Raw genomic sequence first — 8225 nt, forward strand, 5'->3', positions numbered from 1 at the left:
TTTTGAAACAGGGAAAGTTGCATAAGACCTTCTCTTCAGTATATGAATCTTGGTTTTGATTATCAAAAAGAACCAAGATTTTTGGCAGAGTTCTTTTAGATAAATGAGTACTGCTTACATCATGCAGTAAGAGAAAAAAATAACAAAAAATTCTAAAAAAGGAAAAAGAAAACCCCATAAATATTGTAAATCTTTTCTCAGTACCGCGGGCCTCTCACTGCTGTGGCCTCTCCCGTTGTGGAGCACAGGCTCCGGACGCGCAGGCTCAGCGGCCATGGCTCACGGGCCCAGCCGCTCCGTGGCATGTGGGATCTTCCCGGACTGGGGCACGAACCCGTGTCCCCTGCATCGGCAGGCGGACTCTCAACCACTGCGCCACCAGGGAAGCCCCTAACTGTCATTTTTGTGTTTGCTGTTTTCAATTTCTAATGCTGGTTACACCACTCAACTGACTCCTGGGAACATCCCAAGAGCTGTGTTTCAGGTTGGATGAAATGAAGACATTCCCAGTGCGACACATGATGCCTGTGGGCTGATAAAGCTGCCACATAAATCAGACTCTTATTAAGAATTATTGGTTATTAATCACCCCAGTCCCTGAACATGAAGATGGATTCATTATTGCCCTAGCGACAACTTTCAAAACATAAATGTATGCCTTTCATCTGAAAAGAGGGAAAACTGTTTCCCTTTCAAAATAAGAATTTATTTTCCTGGTTAGGACATCACCCATTATTTAGCAGTTATACTATGTGCTGAGATCCACTTTGAGGGGATAATGATTCATGCAGACATGGAATTGGCTTTCAGACCCTTTGAAGCCTAATTTGCCCAGTTGTAGACATTGAGTAACATGCAGTTGGGCATAGAATCCAAACTATTCCTAGGTTTGTCTTTAATGATTAAAAAAGCCTGCATGTGATGTGTCAACAGCTTGTAAATTCATAATTGGGGGGAGGCTGCTGTGGCTCTAGTTGCCAATAACATGTGAATATCGGGTTCAGAGTGTCCAGTTAGGGTGGAACATTAAACAATGTGTGGTAGCGAGTGAATACAAGATCACTCACGTCCTGGTGGAAGTTTCTTTGAAGCTGCACTGTGTTCTATGAAATTGGAGGAATGGCTTCCCAGGTAACACTGACTACCATGTGGCCATATTCAGAGGCCAGAGAAGTCGTGATGAACTAAAAGTGGGTCCTTCTGAAGCCTCCCCAGATAGGATCAGACACAGTGCAGGGATGGAGGGTTGGTCAAGTATGAGACTCCTTCCTGATACATCTGAATCCTCGCCAATGTGGCTGAAGCACGATTTCCACACAGAAGTCAGTATCTGGTTTCGTTGTGCTTGGCATCCTTCCTGGAGGTTTGAATTGAATGGCGGTTTGAATTCCTCCGAGGCTGAAGGTGTCTCTGTCCAGCCTCTCTGCTTTCTCAGTGTTTGGAGTTACTGTCTAACCGGCATTTCCTTGTTGTCAGTACTTGTACTGTTTGTGTAAGCCAGGGTTCAACCTATTCTCTCTCTTTGCTTCTTTTTAACCAACCATTCATTCAGCAGCTTTATATTATGATCCCACTTTGGCCAAGGCACTATATAAGACACTGGAGAACACAGCAGTCGGCAAGATAGATAAGGTTCCTGTTCTCTTATATTCTTGTTGAGGAGATACGTAAGCAAACAAACAAATAATTTTAGAAAGGGCTAAGGAATAAGAAGGAAATAAAATAGGGTGATGTTGTAGGGCAGCTTAGTGGGAGTAGGGGGATGGCAACATTACACGTGACAGTTGTCTCTGAATAAGCTATTTTTATGCTGGGACCTAAAGAATGAGAAGGAGCCGGCAATGCAATGATCTGGAGGAAGAGTGTCCCAGGTAAAGTAATCGCAATCGCAAACGTCCTCAGGCAGGAATGAGCTTGGTTTACTGAAGGAACAACAATAACACCAATGGAATCAGTGTGGGGTATGCTTAGTGAGCAAGATGAGAAGGGTAAGAGATTATGTCAGAATGCATCAGGGCCTGGGGTAGGTACACCATGGTGGGGAGTTGCGATTTTAATCAGTTATATCCATCCAACTGCACACCCTACATTCCTTCACTTCCTTGCTTATCCATCTTAGTTATCCTGATTCATCATTATAATCACTCCCTTGAAAACATCTTCCCCTTTTGTATTAGTTATCTAATGCTGTGTAACAAATTGCACCAAAAAATTTTTGTGGCTTCTTGGGCAGTTCTGTCTGAGGGTCTCAGGAGATTGCAGTCAAGATAACTATAAACTATCTGAAGGCTTGAATGGGGCTGGGGGACTCACTTCCAACTTGACTCACTCACATGCCAGGTAGGTTTGTCCTGGTTGTTAGCAGGATGCCTTAGTTCCGTGTCTCATGGGCCTCTCCGTAGGACTTCTTGAGCATCCTTACGACATGGTGCTGGCTTTGCCATAGAGAGAGTGATCCAAGAGAGTACAAGGTGAAAGTCACAATGTCTTTTATGATCTAGCCTTTCATAATATCTATTGGTCACACAGGTCATCTCGCTCAGTGTGTGAGCGGAGGGGTCCCACAAGGGCAGCTCATCTTTCTACACCTTTCAAGTATGAACTCAGACTCATGTAGTGTCTACTGTGTTGATGTTTTTTTTACAGATACTCATTTGAAGACATAAATCATAGTGATTGTGAGCCCATGCTCTGGGGTCAAAAAGAATATTGGGTTCAAAGATCAGGTTTACCACTCCTTAGCTCTGCGAACTGTGGCATATTTCTTAACTTTCTAAGCTTCTATCTCCTCATCTGAACACTGGAGATAATTCTACCTCACAGCTCATGATTGATGTAAAAATTAAAGTAAGATAATGCTTATAAACGAACTTAGCCATAATGATTGTCACACAAATTCTCAGTAGATATTATCTACCACTGCCCTTGCTCTTATTCCTTTTTTTTGTTTTTTACTGCAGAATGCAGCTACTCCTTGAAGTGTTTCATAAAGTTTAGTGATGTGCTAACACTTCTAGGGAAGCCCAGCCTGCAATCAGTTTAGATTGGAGGGATGGTGGATTTGGTGGTCTGGATGATCCGCAGTAATGCATACTCAGGATGCCAGAAGTTCAGACATGTCATAAAAAATACCCCTTTGGTATGGTAAAATTTGGCAGACTCACCATTTGCCCTCAGATGAGGGCACTGGGCCAGCTCAGTCAAGCACTGGGCCAGCTCAATAGGAGCATCTAAGTTCAACCCCAGTGCAAAATCTAATCAACTCTCAAAGTCAAAGGATGAGCTGATGATTCAGGTATTTATATCAAAAGGTGTTACAAGATTATTTGGAACATGGTAGAGGATAAGAAACAGGATTTCAAATCCATTCCAGAGTTATATTTCTTGACAGTCTTCTAGGAAATGAAGCTAATGAACTTTTAAAGATCATTCAATGTTTTCAACTAAGGTTTTTGAGCACTTACTATGTACCAGACACTAGACTAGGTTCTGGCAAAGTAGCTAAGAGCAAGTCTGCCTGAACCCCAGCTCTCATGGTGTTCAGAATTAAAGTCATCAGTTAGAGATCATAGCCCTTATTATGCTTTTTGATGGCTTAACTTTCTACAAGTTGCCAGAAACTGCTAGAAACTTGAAGGATTTCCATCCTTATGTCCAAATGAATAATAGCATTAGTGGTAGGGATAACATTTGTGCCCAGTTAATCAGCCACCTAATTATTCAATAACAGATAAAAATGCATTAACTTGTTGAGACAAACGTGTTTCCCGAAGCCATTGTTTACAAATGAATTACCAACAACATGTTTTGAGTAATAATGTCTTGTTCACAAGTGATTTTTCTCAATTGTCTTTCTGAGGGCTGATACAAGATCCCTGGGAACTGTTTGTAATGCAAGATAAATATATTGGTAATGAACAGATTCCCAAAGCAATTTCAGCACTGGCATGGAAATCTATACATTCCCTAAACTTTCTTTGCTTCAAAGGCAGCTGGAATTCCTTCTGAAATGGGTAATTGGAATGCATTCGGTAAACTGCAGCTTTTGTTGCAATTAACTCAGTGATTCATGTGGTTCCTAATTTTGTCAGCCTAATCTGACCTGACAAGCCAATTGTTTATTTGATTGCTAATCCATAGTACAGATTTTAATCTCCAACACTTAATAACTCACCCCTACATATCTTGGAAAGTTCACGACTGCCGGTGTAGGCATTTTTACAGTTGTGTGTACAGGTCTCTAGGGAGACAATACATGTTTGTGGAATGAATGCATGCTCCTTTTCATTCTCATTTCAATGGATGGAATTTGCATCCAACGCTTGAAATTTTGCACTATACTGAAGTGACATCTCAACAGAGAAAAATCCTAGTGTGAGCAGTAATTCTCAACTGCGGTGATTTTGCCTCCCAGGGGACATTTGGCAATGTCTGGTGACATCTCTGGTTGTCACAACTGAGAGAGGGTGCTGTTGGCATCTAGTAGGTGGAGACCAGGGAAGCTGCTAAGTATTCTGCAATGCACAGGACAACACCCCGACACAGGGAGTTATTTAGCTTTAAACGTCACTAATGCTGATGCTGAGAAACCCTGATTCAACCAGGGTTGGTCTAGATAATTCTGTTAAAAACTTTTGTAGAAAAGGGAAGACAAGTTACTTAATTTATCCAAACCTGTTTATTCATTCGTATCCCAGGGTTGGTAATAGTAAGGACTTGTTGCTGTCGCTGTGCATTTAAAATGAAATAATGGGGGAATTCCCTGGCAGTCCAGTGGTTAGGACTCTATGCTTTCACTGCAGAGGGCCCGGGTTCAGTCCCTGGCTGGGGAACTAATATCCTGCAAGCTGCGTGGCCAAAAAAATAAAAAATAAAATGAAATAATGTACCAGAGTGCTGACTACATTATTGGCACACTGTAAGCACTTTAGTAAATGATTATTATCATCATTATTATTATTACTATTATTAGCTTATCTCCTAAAAGAAAATGTGGCTTCTGCCTTGCTCTCACTGGGAGAGGTCAGCTGGGCTATAAGTACACACAGGAAATTCTATGAAGATATCCACGTAGTGAATGGCTAGCAACTTGCTGCCCCACAAGGGAGCCATATCCAGAGGGGGTTCTCCACCCTCAGTCAAACTTTGGGGAAAAAATGTAAATTACTTAAACTGACCCAAGAAGAAAAAGAAAATCTGAGTAAACCAATAATCAATAAAGCAATTGATGTGGTGGTCAAACACCTCCATGCCCATGTCAGGGCTGGGTCCACGGCTATGGGATCTTACATGGACAGTCACATGGGACTCCAAGCTTAGACGGGCACTTGGTTTAATGCCTTGCGCCACTATCTTGAAATTCTTAATTTTTTTTTTAACAAGAAGTTCCTCATTTTTATTTGACACTGGACCCTGCAAATTATGTAGCCAGTCCTGAGCATACCTGTGTAGTTTTATAGGTGTTTAACTTTTAAGGTACTGATAATCCAAAGCCTTTCTGAAAATAGGAAAAGAAAGCATGTTACCCAGTTCATTTTAGAAGGCTAGTGTAACTTTTCAAGCTTCCAACATCTCTTGATCAAAGTCACTTAGAAATTTAGGGATAAAATGTGATTTCATCAGATCTGCCAGAACATGAGTAACTACCAAAGTCATTCATTACCGAGGAAGTTTGATATTGACCTACACAAATGAATTGTCCTTTCCTCAGATGAAGTTGTTTTCTGTTTTTTTTTTTTTTTTTTTTTTTTTTTTTTTTTTTTTTTTTTTTTTTTTTTTTTTTTTTTTTTTTTTTTCTGGTCCTAACAAGGAACATGTTAGACAAACTTATCCTAAGTTCATTCCGGGCTAGTTGATGAGTTAACTATTTTAAGCTCTTCCGGCACTTGCAGACTTTTAAAGCCTTAATATGAATTTTTTCCCAGGTCACTTGCTAGTGAACTTTGGAAAAACTTGGCAAATTGAATGAGTGTTCATCCAAAGTCAGACTCAGCACCTTTAACCAGAAACTCTAAGAAAAATAGATGGAATTAGTCTTGGGAATTTCATTAAGATCACAATGGCAGCATATTCTGCTGTGTCTATGGTCCTGATCTAGCCGACACTGTATTTCTAGAAGGCAATCCTTCTAGAAGCTAAACTTCGTGGCCTTATAATTTTAGTTCCTCATTTTAATTAATAGTCTGCTTCTGTTATTTAATGAAAACCAGAATCCACTTCACTGATGTCTCGAAAACAGGAGTGCCCTCCCTTCTTATTCACTTTCATGTTTTCTTCCTTATTTTCATCTATTCATTTTCAATGAGAAGTAAGATAACTCATGTGGGGTTTTCCCACAGTCAAAATGTACCGAAATTAAAAATCTTAAACACGTTTGAGAATAATGATGTTAGATAATTTCCTACAATTTAGGTGTTAAAAAAGAACTAATCAATCCTATCTTGACAGGTGGGATGAGCTTGTCTCCATAGTGAATTACACTGTGGAAAGCAGAGAATTTCCAGAAGGGAACAAGGAACAACTCTTGTAACGTGAGAATAGAATTCCTTTATCCTTAACAAGTATGCAATTTAATAGATATTTGTTGGATAAATCAGTGCATGATACTGTTCTGATGATTAATCTGGGACTTACTAGGTTCCTTTTTGGACTTTGCTTTTTAATAGGAGGTTGCCCTCAGTTTCTTGCCATGTGGAGCCCCCCATCAGCTGCTTAGTCATCGAAACGTGGAAAGGAGAGAGTCTCCTGGGAGGACAGATGTGACAATCTTCTATTACATAATCAGGAGGTGAGGTCCCGTCACCTTTGACATAGGCTATTGGTTAGAAGCAAGTCACAGGTCTTGCCCATACTTTGAGGGAGTTATATAACGATGTGACTAACAGGAGGTGGGAAACACGGAGGCCACCTGAGTGTCTGGGCTCCACAGCCAAACGTCCTGGGTTCAAATCCTGACCCCATCGCATACGAGTTCCAAGAAACATAAGCATTTATTAATCTCCAAGCCTCAGCTTCCTCATCTGTAAAATGAAAAATCTACTCACACCTTCATCCTAGGGTTATTAAATTCCAGAAATTCCTCATTTCCAGATACCCTTGTGCCATTTTCATGGTTGTTTTGCCTAATTTATATGCTTCAAGAAATATCACTCACTCACTATCATCTCCCCTCTCTAACGTAAATCAACTTATTTAAAAAGCAAATTTAATAATACTACTAGACATTAAAAAAAAATTAGTACTACAGAAGATAATTGTAAACACACATTATCAGTAATAAAAGTTATTGGTTTGCATACCTCCAAAATTCACCCTGCACATCATTTGTGAAAGGTATATATGCCTCCTTGAGGTTGGGGCCAACAGGGCAGAGTGCAAAGACCCTGAGTTCATCTCCTCTCCTGAGCACACCGAAATCACAACTATCTGCAGAACAACCATCAATGAAAAAGACCAGAACCTACCAGAAAAGATCTTCCACAACTAAAGACATAGAGAAGGAACCACAGCGAGACGGGTAGGAGGGGCAGACTCGTGATACAGTCAAGTCCCACACTCCCAGGGTGGGCGATCCACAAACTGGAGAATAATTACACTGCAGAGGTTCTCCCACGAGTGTGACCTCTGAGCCCCACGTCAGGCTCCCCAGCCTGGGGGTCCTGCCCGGGGAAGACGAGCCCCCAGAACATTTGGCTTTGAAGGTTGGCAGGGTTTAACTTCAGGAGCCCCCCAGGACTGCGGGGGAAATAGAGACGTCATTCTTAAAGGGCCACACAACCTCTCGCGCACTAGGGCCCAGCACAAAAGCAGTAATTGGATAGGAGCCTGGGCCAGACCTACCTGCTGGTCTTGGAGAGTCTCCCGGAGAAGCGGGGGGTGGCTGCTGTCACTCTGGGGACACAGACACTGGCAGGTGGCATCCTCAGGAACCGTCCTACCGCGTGGACGCTGCCGCTTGCCGGCTTGCCGGCGGCTGTCCTGGTGGGAGCCTCCCTCCAGCTCATTAGTGCCAAGGCCTGGCCCTACCTGACAGCCCATAGGTGCCAGTGCTGGACGCCTCAGGCCAAGCAACTGACTGGGCAGGGACCCAGCCCCACCCATCAGCAGACGGGCGGCCTCAAGACCCCCTGAGCTCACAGCCGCCTCTAGACACGGCCCTGCCCACAAGAGCGCCTCGGACGCAACTCCGCCTCCGCCCCCCCCCCCCCCCCCCCCCCCCCCCCCCC

Source organism: Lipotes vexillifer, unplaced genomic scaffold, assembly GCF_000442215.2.
Source record: "Lipotes vexillifer unplaced genomic scaffold, Lipotes_vexillifer_v1.1 scaffold1186, whole genome shotgun sequence".
In the NCBI taxonomy this organism is placed as follows: Eukaryota; Metazoa; Chordata; class Mammalia; order Artiodactyla; family Lipotidae; genus Lipotes; species Lipotes vexillifer.